The sequence below is a fragment of the Dendrobates tinctorius genome, unplaced genomic scaffold, assembly GCF_039654945.1.
Source record: "Dendrobates tinctorius isolate UK_male_01 unplaced genomic scaffold, ASM3965494v1 ptg000126l, whole genome shotgun sequence".
NCBI lineage: Eukaryota > Metazoa > Chordata > Amphibia > Anura > Dendrobatidae > Dendrobates > Dendrobates tinctorius.
The window spans coordinates 5082249-5096506 of record NW_027361794.1 but is presented as its reverse complement, the minus strand read 5'-3'; the positions used below and the strand labels follow the sequence as shown (position 1 = coordinate 5096506).

At 49.1% G+C, this 14258-nt stretch overlaps 2 protein-coding genes across 5 annotated transcripts in view; one reads left to right on the top strand and one right to left on the bottom strand.

Annotated features, from left to right (window-relative positions):
* The window catches only part of LOC141047240 (uncharacterized), a 640258-nt gene that overhangs the window by 361866 nt on the left and 264134 nt on the right, over window positions 1–14258 (bottom strand). The gene's annotated exons all lie outside the window — the stretch shown is intronic.
* Window positions 12932–14258, top strand: part of LOC141047246 (uncharacterized) — a 45897-nt gene continuing 44570 nt past the window's right edge. For 3 of the 4 annotated variants that reach the window (XM_073542242.1, XM_073542241.1, XM_073542239.1), the window contains exon 1: window positions 12933–13177. The gene's annotated coding sequence lies outside the window, so the exon portion shown is untranslated. Of the gene's footprint in view, window positions 13178–14258 lie in introns of all 4 variants that reach the window. The other variant, XM_073542240.1, reaches the window with a different exon arrangement.

The window sequence follows — 14258 nt, the reverse complement described above, 5'->3', positions numbered from 1 at the left end:
GAGGATCATTGGTGCCCTGAAAGTTTACTGGCTCTGCTTGAATGGCAAGTCAGTGTGTGCTGCCCCTTTATGTCTGTCTGTCCTGGTTATGTATGTCAGACAGTTTGAGGTATCACAGTACTTGTGAATCCCAATGTAAAGCACTTCACCTGACTCCTACTGTGGTTGTTTTAATCTTGTGATTTAAATAAAGCTGTGGCCAGTTTGACAACCAAAATAGTGTACTTTGTGTATTTATTCTAGTGCCTAGGTTTACTGTAGTTATGGTTGTTTTAAGATGGAGTGGGGATCCGTCCAATATCCAAAAGTCATGATTTTGCAGAGGGAGGCAAGGTGGATATTCCGGCTGGATACTTGCCACTCTCGGGGCCTAGATGAATAGTTAAACTATGGGTGCTTTCTCTAAAATCTTATATCCAACCCCCATCCTCCTCCTATTTACCCCCTTTGTCCCTCTCCTCCCCCCTCTTGTTAGTTTCCCTGGAGTGATGTTTCACTCTCTACCCATTATACCCTAATTTTCATCACTCTGTAAACAGGAGTAACGAATCGGCTCTTGCTAATTGTGATAAGTAATCCTATGGCCAAATTTTCTATTGTTTCTGTGTGTTACCTACCCTAACTACCCCTAGGAGGCCTCCTGTAAAAACCAGTTTTTTTTGTCTATTATGACATTTTTTTATCATGGAGAATGGATTCACCAACCATTCTTCGGTAATAAAATCCTAGGTATATTTCCAAAATATCATAGCTCCCCATTATGAGTTAAGCTGTTGAAAACAAGATACAAGGGATTTGATTTGCATAACTCTGGACTCTCTTCCTGTACCTGAGAGTGTTTTTGTCAATAACAGATGAGCGTGTTAAAATTTGTCCTCAGCAAATATAGTATGTTTCTTGTCATCATAAAAGAGAAGGGTCCACTGACCCCAGGTGACAATCTATAGCCACTTCTGCTGACACAAGGTGGCATTGCTAGAGAGACACTGCAGGGATAGGTCAGTGAACACGAATATTTGTTGGTTTACATATCCATAGAGACCGTGGAATACCTGACAATCGCAACCAGATATGACGAACCCAAGATGGCGCGGCCACCTCCGGGCGGCGGGTGTTCCACGCGGCGGACCGCATGAGGCCACGCCCCTGGTTATCCCAGCATGATGTGGCTTTAGTAGCACCCTTAAAAGTTCCCCGGCACCTATGATGATGTAGATACAAAACCGGGGATGAAGATATGACGTCAAAAGCCGAGGGCAGGAGATTCGAATACAGCACAACTCTATTAAAAAGACTCATGATAGTGGGATCCACTCATGCCATTCACTCATTGGGCTGAAAAATGGCAAATGAGGTTCAACACAGATAAGTGTAAGGTTATGCACATGGGAAGGAGAAACAGATGCTACAATTACTTACTAAATGGGAAACTGCTGGGGAAATCAGACATGGAAAAAGACTTAGGCATCTTAGTCAATAAGAAGCTAAATTGGAGTGCCCAGTGTCAGGCAGCTGCCACCAAAGCAAATAGGGTCATGGGATGCATTAGAAGAGGTCTGGGGACACGAGATGAAAACATAATTCTCCCTCTGTACAAATCACTCGTCAGACCACACTTGGAGTATTGTGTGCAATTTTGGACGCCGGTGCTCAAGAAAGACATTACTGAACTTGAAAGGGTACAAAGGCGGGCTACTAAAATGATAAATGGAGTTGGTTCACTACAATACCCAGAAAGGTTATCAAAATTAGGTCTATTTACTCTAGAAAAGAGAAGACTTAGGGGAGACTTAATATATATGTACAAGTATATCAGAGGGCAATACAGAGATCTCTCCAATGAACTGTTTGTGTACCAAGGACTGTGACAAGAACAAGGGGCCATTCTCTTCGGTTGGAGGAAAGACAATTTCTGCACCAGCATAGAAGAGGGTTCTTCATGGTAAGAGCAGTGAGGCTCTGGCATTCTCTTCCTGAGGAAGTGGTGATGGCCAACTCACTGAATGAATGTAAGAAAGGAATGGATGCTTTTCTTGTGAGTAACAGTATAGAAGGTTACGAATAACAGAATATTATAGGTAGATGGTTGACCCAGCTTAGGGGAAGGAATTTTTTCCCTATGGAGAAAATGGGCTTCTACTCGGTGGGTTTTTTGCCTTCCCCAGGATCAACAATGCAGAACAGCTGCACTAAAAATAGGCTGAACTAGATGGACATAAGGTCTTCCTTCAGCCTTCAAAACTATGTTACTATGTTACTTGTATAGGGTTTGTGATGCAATTGGCCACACCTAGATATGGGGGCTCCTGCCACTGCAGGATCCCATTATATATATTATACTAGATATACATACTGTATATCTTTTTCCCACTTGTTACATGGTTTTTTGACTCCTCTGATGAATCCCCTCTATTGGGGAAGAAACACGTAGGAAGTAGTGATGAGCGAGTATACTCGTTGATCGAGTTTCTCCGGGCATGCTCGGGTGGTCTCCAAGTATTTTGGCGCGCTCAGAGATTGTTTGTCGATGCAGCTGCATGATTTATGACTGCTAGACAGGCTGAATACATGTGTGGAATGCCTGTTACGGAATTCCTACGTGTATTCAGGCTGGCTAGCAGCCGCAAGTCATGCAGCTGAGGTGATGAAATCTAAATCTCCGAGCACGCCAAAATACTCGGAGACCATCTGAGCATGCTCAGGGAAACCCGAGCAACGAGTATACTCGCTCATCACTAGTAGGGAGAACACATTTTGAAGTGATGGTGGGTAACACACAGCAGCACACACTTGGAGACTATTCTTATGAGGACAGGAGCAATGCAGGAGCATGACAGGGAACTTCTCCCTCCCCTCAAAGAAAAAAGGTTTTGGACCATACATCTTTCTCCTGTCTTTGGTGAACCTGCTACAGAAAACATCTATTGGTGAGACCCAACCTATTTTTAAATGAGCACTGGTATGCTCGAGCACTATATGTATGTGGTAATATTGTTTTGTGTCACTTGATTCATTAGTCCGGAGGAAATTTTAGAATTATTAAATAAAAGTTACATTTTATTTTATTAAAAGGGGGCCTCTCCTAGCTATACTTCTATAATACCATGAGGGTAATACCATAGTGGACTAGAAATAAAACACTATAGCTGATCTTATAACAAGTGGAAATCTAAAATTCCTTCTTTGGATGATGAATTTTGTAGTGATATTCTTGATGAACCTTTATATGTCTATCCGGCTATTAATAATTAGCTGACTCAGTTATGTATAATATATCAGATATTACGCCCGTAGACAAAATGGATAGATCCCAAGATGCCAGATACCCAAAATATGGAATATCTGAGGTGGATTTCTGGTGTTACGCCACCTGTCACGCTGCTCTTACCTGAGGCCGGGACCCACTTCCGGTGCGGCGGCCACTCCGTGGGTCCCATCGGGTGCGCATATGCACCTCTCGCACCTAGTCCCATGGTTGCTCAATGTTGCTAGTGCGCATGCGTGCTCTTCTCGGCTCTGTCTACAGCCGTGTCTTCTATATGGTCCTGGAGGACCTGACCCAATGGTTCCAGCGCTCTTGCCCTATATCAGGCTACCTCTTCCTATGGGAGGTGCCTGATTATTGTTGTGCTTCCTGGCTTGGTCTGTTTTGTCCTTTCAAGGCTGCTATTTGTACTCGGGTCCTCTGCCTTGTACTCCGTGCTTGTACTTTGCCATGTGCTCCGTACCTGTACTCTGCCTTCCCGTGCTTCCTGGCACATGCTCCATTCCTGTACTCTGCCTGGTGATCTGTGCCTGAACTCTGCCTTGTGCTCCGCTCCTACACTCTGCTCTGTGTTCTGTCATGCTTCTTGGCACACCTTCTGCATTGCCTTACTCTCAAGCGTGCTTTCCAGCACTCGCTCTGCCTAACCCTGTGCTCTTGCGTGCTCCCTTGCATGTGCCCTGCTTTGCCCGCACTCAGGCGTGCTTGTCAGTGCCTGCAATACGTGCTCCCGTGTAATCACCTTGCACTCTTCAGTATCTAGCGCATTCCCGTGTACTTGCCTTTTGTCCTGTACCCTCCGTACTTCCGTACACTCGCCCTGTACAGACCTGTACCCTGCCTGTCCCTGTGTCCACGCTTTGCACATTCCTGTTTTCTGCACACTCCTAGTACCATCCTGCAGACACACATTCACTCATGTCTCCTGTGAGCCAGCCACCTGGTGCCAGCAGTCGTGGTACCTTACCGCCATAGGCTTGACCCTGACACTCCCTGTATAGGGGGTGGTCCTCACTAGGTCAGCTCACCCTGGGAAGATTGGTATCACAACCCAGAGGGTCCACTCCAGGTGTCGTCACATCTGGCATATGGTGTGGGACGGCCCAGTTAATATTTTTGGTGGAGATGCAGTTACTCTTATCTTCAGTTCTAAATATGAATGTTCCACTAGAGCCTGTAATATGTTTGTTTGGTATTCTTGATGAATCGGAATGTCCATTCTAGTCTCGTATATTTTTACAAAAGTCTCTTTACTGTGAGAAAAGTGAATGCTATCCGATGGATGGACAGACGCTCAACGAGCCGTGCAATGTGGTTAAACTTACAAATACAATATTGGTTTTGGGACATTTTATTTTCAAAAACAGGAGTTGTCCTACAAAATTTGACTACATATGGGGCCTGTGGATCAGTTCTCCATGGACAGGGAACCCTCATCAAGCCTTTAGTGCCTCCATAAGAGACTTACTTGAAATGTGTTAGATATGTTGACTCTCCATAAATGTTGGTCAATTGTAGTTTTCAATAATATTCTCTATATTTTTGCTAAAATGAAAGGACAAATATATGATAATATTCCTGTAAGACAATGTCTTTGATATGTCTGGAACTATCGAGAATTGTTGAAAAATGTTACTTTTTAATATGGCATTCCTCAATAAAATGAAAGAAAAAAACCCCCTAAGAATTTCCAACAGCATAATTTCGTTCAGCAGATGCAAATTGCCTCTTCAGAGAAAAAGAGGACTTGAACTCTTTAGCGCCAACTGTTGGTAGTAGCGATCCTACAAGTCACAATCAACCCTTTAACGAGTCTTGTAATATGACGTAGTCAGCAGATGAAAATTTTCTCTAGAAAAAAAGCCCATGGCCGCAAATTGGTCACAGTTGTAGATCCCTGAGATAAAACTACCCTACTCCGACCTCCAAAGCATCCACCTCCGCAATGAGTGGTTCTAGGAGATCGGGTGGGATCACAACAGGAGCAGACATGAAACAGAAAACGATTCAAGTCCAGCATCTAAAAAAATACTTTAAGGCTAAGTTCACACGTACCGGAACTCTCGCAGAAATTACCGCGAGAATTCCGGAATTCCATTCCGCGGGAAAATCGCATTTTAAATTCCCGCAATTTTCCCGCGGAAAAACTAGCATTTTCTGTAGCATCGCTTGGAGAACTGATTGACAGGTTGGTCACACTCGTCTAACATAGTGTTTGACAAGTGTGACCAACTTTTTACTACTGAGGCCGCCTATGCAGCATCAGTAGTAAAAGATAAAATGCAAAAAAAATTAAAAAATGGTGTTATTGTTACCTTCCGGCGTCCCGCGCAGCCGTTCCCAGAAATCCTTTGCGAAAATGCCCGCGATGACGTCCGTTCTCGCGGGATCGCGATGTCTCGCGGTAATTCGCGATGACGTTGCGCGAATGACCGCGAGACTTCGCGATCCCGCGAGAACGGACGCCATCGAGGGCATTTTCGCAAAGGATTACTGGGAATGAGAGCGTGGAGAGAAGCGGGAAGGCTTTGCAGGATGTCGGAAGGTAAGAATAACAATATTTTTTATTTTAAATTCTATTTTTTACAGGGATATGGTACCCAAGTGCGGAGGACAGTCTCCTCTCCTCCGGACCGTGGGTACCATCCGCAAATGTTCTGCTTACTTTCCACATGGTGTGCACAGCCACATGCGGGAAGTAAGCGGAACAATGCATTCCTATGGGTGCGGGATCGCCGCGATTCCGCAAAATTAATGAGCATGCTGCGGTTTTTACCGCGATGCGATTCCGCCGCGGTAAAAACTGCAGCATTAGCACAGCATTGTGGAATCCCATAGGAATGCATGGGATGCTTATTTTTCGCGTTTTCGCAGCAAAATCGCGCGGTTAAAACCGCCGCGGAAACGCGAAAAAAACGCCACGTGTGAACTCAGCCTAAAAGTCCAAGTTTTATTTCAAAAGTTTAAAAATTATTTCCATGATGTTGTCATATAAAACATGAGGAAAACTAGAAACAAACAGGAGCGTTTCGATCTATACGAACTTAATCATTGCTAGAAGTAAAGGGAAAACAGTTTTTCCCGCCTCTATTTGTTCTATTTTTCCTCATGTTTTATATTATTATTATTTATATAGCGCCATTAATTCCATGGTGCTGTACATGAGAAGGGGGGATACATACAAAGTTATAGATATCATTAACAGTAAACAAATTTACAATGACAGACTGGTACAGAGGGGAGAGGACCTTGTCCTTGCGGACTTACATTCTACGGGATAGTGGGAAGAGACAGAAGGTCGGGGGTGCAGCAGCTCTGGTGGTGATGAGGCGGCAGCATGGTTATTGCAGGCTGTAAGCTTTCCTGAAAATATGGGTTTTCAGGTTCTGTTTGAAGGATCCGAGGGTGGTGTATAATCGGATGTGTTGAGGTATGGCATTCCAGAGGATAGAGGATATTCGGGAGAAATCTTGGAGGCGGTTGTGTGAGGAACGAATAAGTGTGGAGGAGAGAAGGAGGTCTTTGGAGGATCGAAGATTACGTGAGGGAAGATATTGGGAGATTAGTTCAGAGATATAGGGAGGGGAAAGGTTGTGGATGGCTTTGTAGGTCAGTGTTAGTTTGAACTGGATTTGTTCGGGAATTGGGAGCCAATGGAGGGATTTGCAGAGGGGGGAGACAGGGGAGTAGCGAGGAGAGCGGTAGATTAGTCGGGCAGCAGAATTGAGGACAGACTGGAGTGGTGCAAGAGAGTTAGCAGGGAGGCCACAGAGGAGAGTGTTGCAGTAGTCAAGGCGGGAGATGATGAGGGCATGTACAAGAGTTTTAGTAGATTGAGGACTGAGGAAGGGACGGATTCTGGAAATATTTTTGAGATGTAGGCGACAGGAGGTGGCAAGAGATTGGACGTGTGGTTTGAAGGACAGGGCAGAGTCGAGAGTTACTCCGAGGCAGCGGATTTCAGGTGCGGGAGTGAGCGTGAGGCCGTTTACCATAATAGATAGATCGGGTAGGGAAGATACATACGTGAGATGGAGGAAAGATGATGAGTTCAGTTTTTTCTATGTTGAGTTTTAGGAAGCGAGAGGTGAAAAAGGAGGATATGGCTGATAAGACACTCCGGGATTCTGGACAGCAGAGAGGTGACATCTGGGCCAGAGAGGTAGATCTGAGTGTCATCTGCATACAGGTGGTACTGGAAGCCATGGGACTTTATGAGTTGTCCTAGGCCAAGAGTATAGATGAAAAAAGTAGGGGCCCCAGTCCAGAGCCTTGCGGGACTCCAACAAAGAGGGGGCGGGATGAGGAGGTAGTGTGGGAGTGGGAAATGCTGAATGTGCGGTCAGAAAGGTATGAGGAAATCCAGGACAGGGCAAGGTCTTTGATGCCAAGGGAAGAAAGAGTCTGTAGCAGTAGGCAGTGGTCAACTGTGTTAAAGGCAGAGGACAGGTCAAGAAGGAGGAAGATGGAGAACTGTCTGTTAGCTTTGTCTGTAAGTCATTAGTATTTTTGGTCAGGGCAGTTTCAGTGGTGTGGTGGGGGCAGAAGCCAGATTGCAGGATGTCAAGGAGGGAGTTTGATGAGAGGTGGGAGGAAAGTTGAGCATGGACATGCTGTTCAAGGAGTTTGAAAGCAAACGGGAGCAGTGATATGGGGCGATAGCTGGGCATAGCAGTTGGGTCAGGGTTTGATTTTTTGAGGATGGGTGTTATGGTGGCATGTTTGAAGGCAGAGGGGAAGGTACCAGAAGTTAGGGATAGGTTGAAGAGATGGGTTAGGGCTGGAATGATCACGTTAGTGAGGTTGGGGAGCAGGTGGGAAGGGATGGGGTCAAGTGCACAGGTGGTGAGGTGTGACTTAGAAAGTAAATGAGTAAGCTGTCCTTCAGTGATGTTGGAGAGGGAGGTTATTACGGAAGGGCAGAGGTCTGGTATGTGGAGCGGTTGGGGTGGTGGAACTGTAAAGGTTTGCCTTGTTTGGTCGATCTTGTTTTTGAAGTAGGTGGCAAAGTCCTCAGCAGAGATGAGGGGACTTGGAGGTGGCAGTGGTGGGCGGAGGAGAGAGTTGAATGTGCTGAACAGTTGTTTTGGGTTGTGGGATAATGAAGATACAAGGTTTGTGAAATAGGTCTGTTTAGCAGAGGTGAGGGCTGATTTAAAGGCAAGTGTAGCTTGTTTGAAAGCAGTGAAGTCATCTGGCAGGCGTGTTTTCTTCCAACGCCGCTCTGCGACCCTGGATGCTTGTCGAAGTTTTTTTGTGAGGTTGTTATGCCAGGGTTGCCTATTGGTTTGTCACACTTTGCCATGCATGAGAGGAGCGACTGAGTCTATGGCTGATGTGAGGATGGCGTTGTAGAAAGCGGTGGCACTGTCCATGTTGTGGAGTGAAGATATGGAGGACAGAGGTAGAAGAGTCTGAGAGTCTGTGGATGTCTAGGTTTGCGAGCTTTCTGCGAGGATGAGCTAGTGGCTGGACATGGGGAGCAGGTGAGAAGGACAAGGATGAGAAGGTGAGTAGATGGTGGTCAGATAGGGGGAAGGGAGAGGTTGTGAGATTAGATAGGGAACAGAGGCAGGTGAAGATGAGGTCTAATGTATGTCCATCTGTGTGGGTGGCTGTGGAGGACCACTGAGTAAGTCCAAAGGATGAGGTGACAGGAGTTTGGAGGCTGGTGGGTGTCAATGGGGATGTTGAAGTCCCCCATAATGATGGTGGGGATGTCAGCAGAGAGAAAGTGTAGGAGCCAGGTGGAGAATTGGTCGATGAAGGCAGTAGCTGAGCCTGGTGGTTGGTATATGACAGCCATTTGGAGATTAGAGGGAGAGTAAATACAGACAGAGTGAACCGTGAAAGGAGGATAATTGAGGGTGGGGGTTGGATAGGGTTGAGGAGCAGTTTTCAGAAAGTAGGAAACCCACTACTCCACCTTGTCTGTTGCCAGGGCGAGGAGTGTGGGTAAAGTGGAGGCCACCATAACTCAGTGCGGCCGGGGAGGCAGTGTCAGGGGGTATCAGCCAGGTCTTAGTGAGGGCGAGGAAGGAAAGGTTGCGGGAGGTAAAGAGGTCGTGGATCACGTGGTGCTTGTTGCAGATGGAGCGAACATTCCAAAGTGCTCCAGAATGAGGGTGGGGGTCAGTGGCACAGGTTTTAAGTGTGAGGGTTGCGGTAGTTTCTCTTAGGGTACTGTCACACTTAGGGATGTACCAGCGATCCCGACCAGCGATATGACGTGGTCAGGATCGCTGGTACATCGCTAAGTGGTCGCTAGTGAGCTGCCACACAGGCAGATCTCACCAGCGACATCGCTGGGGACGGGGGTCGCTACTTACCTGTCACACCAGGCGATCCTGCGTCCTCCCGCCCGGCTCCACACGTCGTCACAGCAGGAAGCGCCGCAGGAGGCTGACGACGAGAAACAGTCCTGGACGTTCTTGCGCGATCAGCGATAACCAGCGGGGGAGCGGGTCGTAGGTAAGTATCAGACACAGCGATATCGCTAGCAATATCGCTATAACGTCACTAGTTATAGCGATATTGCTAGCGATATCTCTTAGTGTGACATGCCCTTTAGTGTGAGAAAGATAGGGGTGAGGATTAGTGGGATGTATGAGGCGGGGGGACCAGGATTGGGGGATATGTCACCAGCAGTGAGAAGCAGAGAGAGGGAAAGCAGGTGGGTGAAGGAGAGTGATCGTCTTGTATTGTATTTTAGTAGGAGAGGTCTGAGATTAAGGAATATATAGGACGCCATCATGGAAATAATTTTTAAATTTGTGAAATAAACATGGACTTTTAATGGAGTTTTTTTGGATACCGGATTTTGAATGGTTTTCCGAATTTCCTTTGCTGCACAGTGAGCGTCTGTACAAGCAATACTCTCTAGGAAAGGTGAGCTGACAAATATATTATTCTTCAGACATAAAACAATCTTTACATTTTTCAAAAGCCACAATAGCATCCGGTGCCAAACCTTAATATCTGCCCCATTGCGTGTGAGCAAAGAATTCTCCTCAATCTTTGTAATACTACACGGACATGTTCCTGGTGAGAATCCAAATCAGGAGAGAAAATCACAGATCATCAAGGTAAATCACAAGAAATCTCCCAATGTAATCAGAGAAATATCATTCAGAAAGTTGTGAGATCCTGTTGGTGCACTGGAGACTCCGAATGGCCGGACGAGATTTCCGAATAATCCTCAGACGGTAAAAATATTTTACACTCATCACCCTTCATGATGTGTATCAAACTGTAAGACCCTCTAAGGGCAAGAAAACCATTTACCCTAAAGGCTGATTATAGTCACAGCTCCACACCGTACACCTCATACACATGGGGCTCTGCTCTGTACACGCGGGGCTCCGCTCCCTACACCTCGTACACACACGGCTCTGCTCCGTACACCTCGTACACATGGGGCTCTGCTCTGTACATGCGGGGCTCCGCTCCGTACACCTCGTACACACACGGCTCCGCTCCGTACACCTCGTACACACACGGCTCCGCTCCGTACACCTCATACACATGGGGCTCTGCTCTGTACACGCGGGGCTCCGCTCCCTACACCTCGTACACACACGGCTCTGCTCCGTACACCTCGTACACATGGGGCTCTGCTCTGTACATGCGGGGCTCCGCTCCGTACACCTCGTACACACACGGCTCCGCTCCGTACACCTCGTACACACACGGCTCCGCTCCGTACACCTCATACACATGGGGCTCTGCTCTGTACACGCGGGGCTCCGCTCCCTACACCTCGTACACACACGGCTCTGCTCCGTACACCTCGTACACATGGGGCTCTGCTCTGTACATGCGGGGCTCCGCTCCGTACACCTCGTACACACACGGCTCCGCTCCGTACACCTCGTACACACACGGCTCCGCTCCGTACACCTCATACACATGGGGCTCTGCTCTGTACACGCGGGGCTCCGCTCCCTACACCTCGTACACACACGGCTCCGTTCCGCACACCTCGTACACACACGGCTCCGCTCCCTACACCTCGTACACACACGGCTCCGCTCCGTACACCTCGTACACACACGGCTCAGCTCCCTACACCTCGTACACACACGGCTCCGCTCCGTAGACCTCATACACACACGGCTTTGCTCTGTACACCTCATACACACACGGCTCCGCTCCGTACACCTCGTACACACACGGCTCCGCTCCCTACACCTCGTACACACACGGCTCCGCTCCGTAGACCTCATACACACACGGCTTTGCTCTGTACACCTCATACACACACGGCTCTGCTCCGTACACCTCGTACACACACAGCTCTGCTCCATACACCTTGTACACACACTGCTCTGCTCTGTACACCTTGAACACACACAGCTCCGCTCCATACACCTCGTACACATGTGGCTCTGCTCTGTACACGCGCGGATCCACTCCCTACACCTCGTACACACGCGGCTCCGCTCCGTAGACCTCATACACACACGGCTTTGCTCTGTACACCTCATACACACACGGCTCCGCTCCGTACACCTCGTACACACACGGCTCCGCTCCGTACACCTCGTACACACACGGCTCCGCTCCGTACACCTCGTACACACACGGCTCCGCTCCGTACACCTCGTACACACACGGCTCCGTTCCCTACACCTCGTACACACACGGCTCCGCTCCGTACACCTCGTACACACACGGCTCCGCTCCGTACACCTCGTACACACACGGCTCCGCTCCCTACACCTCGTACACACACGGCTCCGCTCCGTAGACCTCATACACACACGGCTTTGCTCTGTACACCTCATACACACACGGCTCCGCTCCGTACACCTCGTACACACACGGCTCTGCTCCGTACACCTCGTACACACACGGCTCCGCTCCCTACACCTCGTACACACACGGCTCCGCTCCGTAGACCTCATACACACACGGCTCCGCTCCGTACACCTCGTACACACACGGCTCCGCTCCGTACACCTCGTACACACACAGCTCTGCTCCATACACCTTGTACACACACAGCTCTGCTCTGTACACCTCGAACACACACAGCTCCGCTCCATACACCTCGTACACATGTGGCTCTGCTCTGTACACGCGCGGATCCACTCCCTACACCTCGTACACACGCGGCTCTGCTCCATACACCTTGTACACACACAGCTCTGCTCCATACACCTTGTACACACACAGCTCTGCTCCATACACCTTGTACACACACAGCTCTGCTCTGTACACTTCGAACACACACAGCTCCGCTCCATACACCTCGTACACATGGGGCTCTGCTCTGTACACGCGGGGCTCCGCTCCGTACACCTCGTACACACACAGCTCCGCTCCGTACACCTCATACACACGCGGCTCCGCTCCGTACACCTCATACACACGCGGCTCTGCTCCGTACACCTCGTAAACACACGGCTCCTCTCTGTACACACACGGCTCCTCTCTGTACACCTCATACACACACAGCTCTGCTACATCCACACTGTTAACCCCTCCTGACCCCACACATAAACTTCCCCTCATCCAGCACCATGACAACCAGCACAGCAGAGTCCTGCATACACTGAGGCCCCTGATCATGTGACCCCTGACTCCTCCCCTCCTGTGACCTCTCACAGGTCCTGTGCGCACAGAGCAGCCATATATGTGGAGTGCGGCTCTGCGGGTGGAGGGAGGTGGATATTCCCCATTACTGGGACATTAATACTAGAAATTGAGCACTCTACAGCGCAGCGGCTGAGATGAGGAGCTCAGGGAATCACCTCCAATCCTGACACAACTGCTTCCTGCCATTGGGCAGCAGAGGACTGAGGCCCCGCCCCTTCCGGTGACGTCATCTCACAGGCCCCTCTCCAGCTAGAAGCAACTTTCCTTTCTGACGGTTTGCTGCTGTCCCGATGTACGGCTCTGCAGGTGGAGGTCTGTACAGCGTCCTCGTCATCCTCTATGTGGGTTATTTCTCCCTCCTCCACCTATATAATGCCGTCATAGCCACCAGACTACTACCCCTAATATCCCACATCATCCCATCAGCCAGAGCCACCGGACTACTACCCCTAATATCCCACATCATCCCATCAGCCAGAGCCACCGGACTACTACCCCTAATATCCCACATCATCCCATCAGCCAGAGCCACCAGACTACTACCCCTAATATCCACCATCAGCCAGAGCCACCGGACTACTACCCCTAATATCCCACATCATCCCGTCAGCCAGAGCCACCGGACTACTACCCCTAATATCCCCCATCATCCCGTCAGCCAGAGCCACTGGACTACTACCCCTAATATCCCACATCATCCCGTCAGCCAGAGCCACTGGACTACTACCCCTAATATCCCACATCATCCCGTCAGCCAGAGCCACTGGACTACTACCCCTAATATCCCACATCATCCCATCAGCCAGAGCCACCGGACTACTACCCCTAATATCCCACATCATCCCATCAGCCAGAGCCACCAGACTACTACCCCTAATATCCACCATCAGCCAGAGCCACCGGACTACTACCCCTAATATCCCACATCATCCCGTCAGCCAGAGCCACCGGACTACTACCCCTAATATCCCCCATCATCCCGTCAGCCAGAGCCACCGGACTACTACCCGTAATATCCCACATCATCCCGTCAGCCAGAGCTACTGGACTACTAGTAATATCCCACATCGTCCCATCAGAGCCACCGGACTACTACCCCTAGTATCCCACATCGTCCCGTCAGCCAGAGACACCGGACTATTACCCCTAATATCCCCCACCAGACTACTACCCCTAATATCCCACATCATCCCATCAGCCAGAGCCACCGGACTACTACCCCTAATATCCCACATTATCCCTTCAGACAGAGCGACCGGACTACCACCCCTAATATCCCACATCATCCCGTCAGCCAGAGCCACCGGACTACTACCCCTAATATCCCACATCATCCCGTCAGCCAGAGCCACCGGACTACTACCCCTAATATCCCCCATCATCCCGTCAGCCA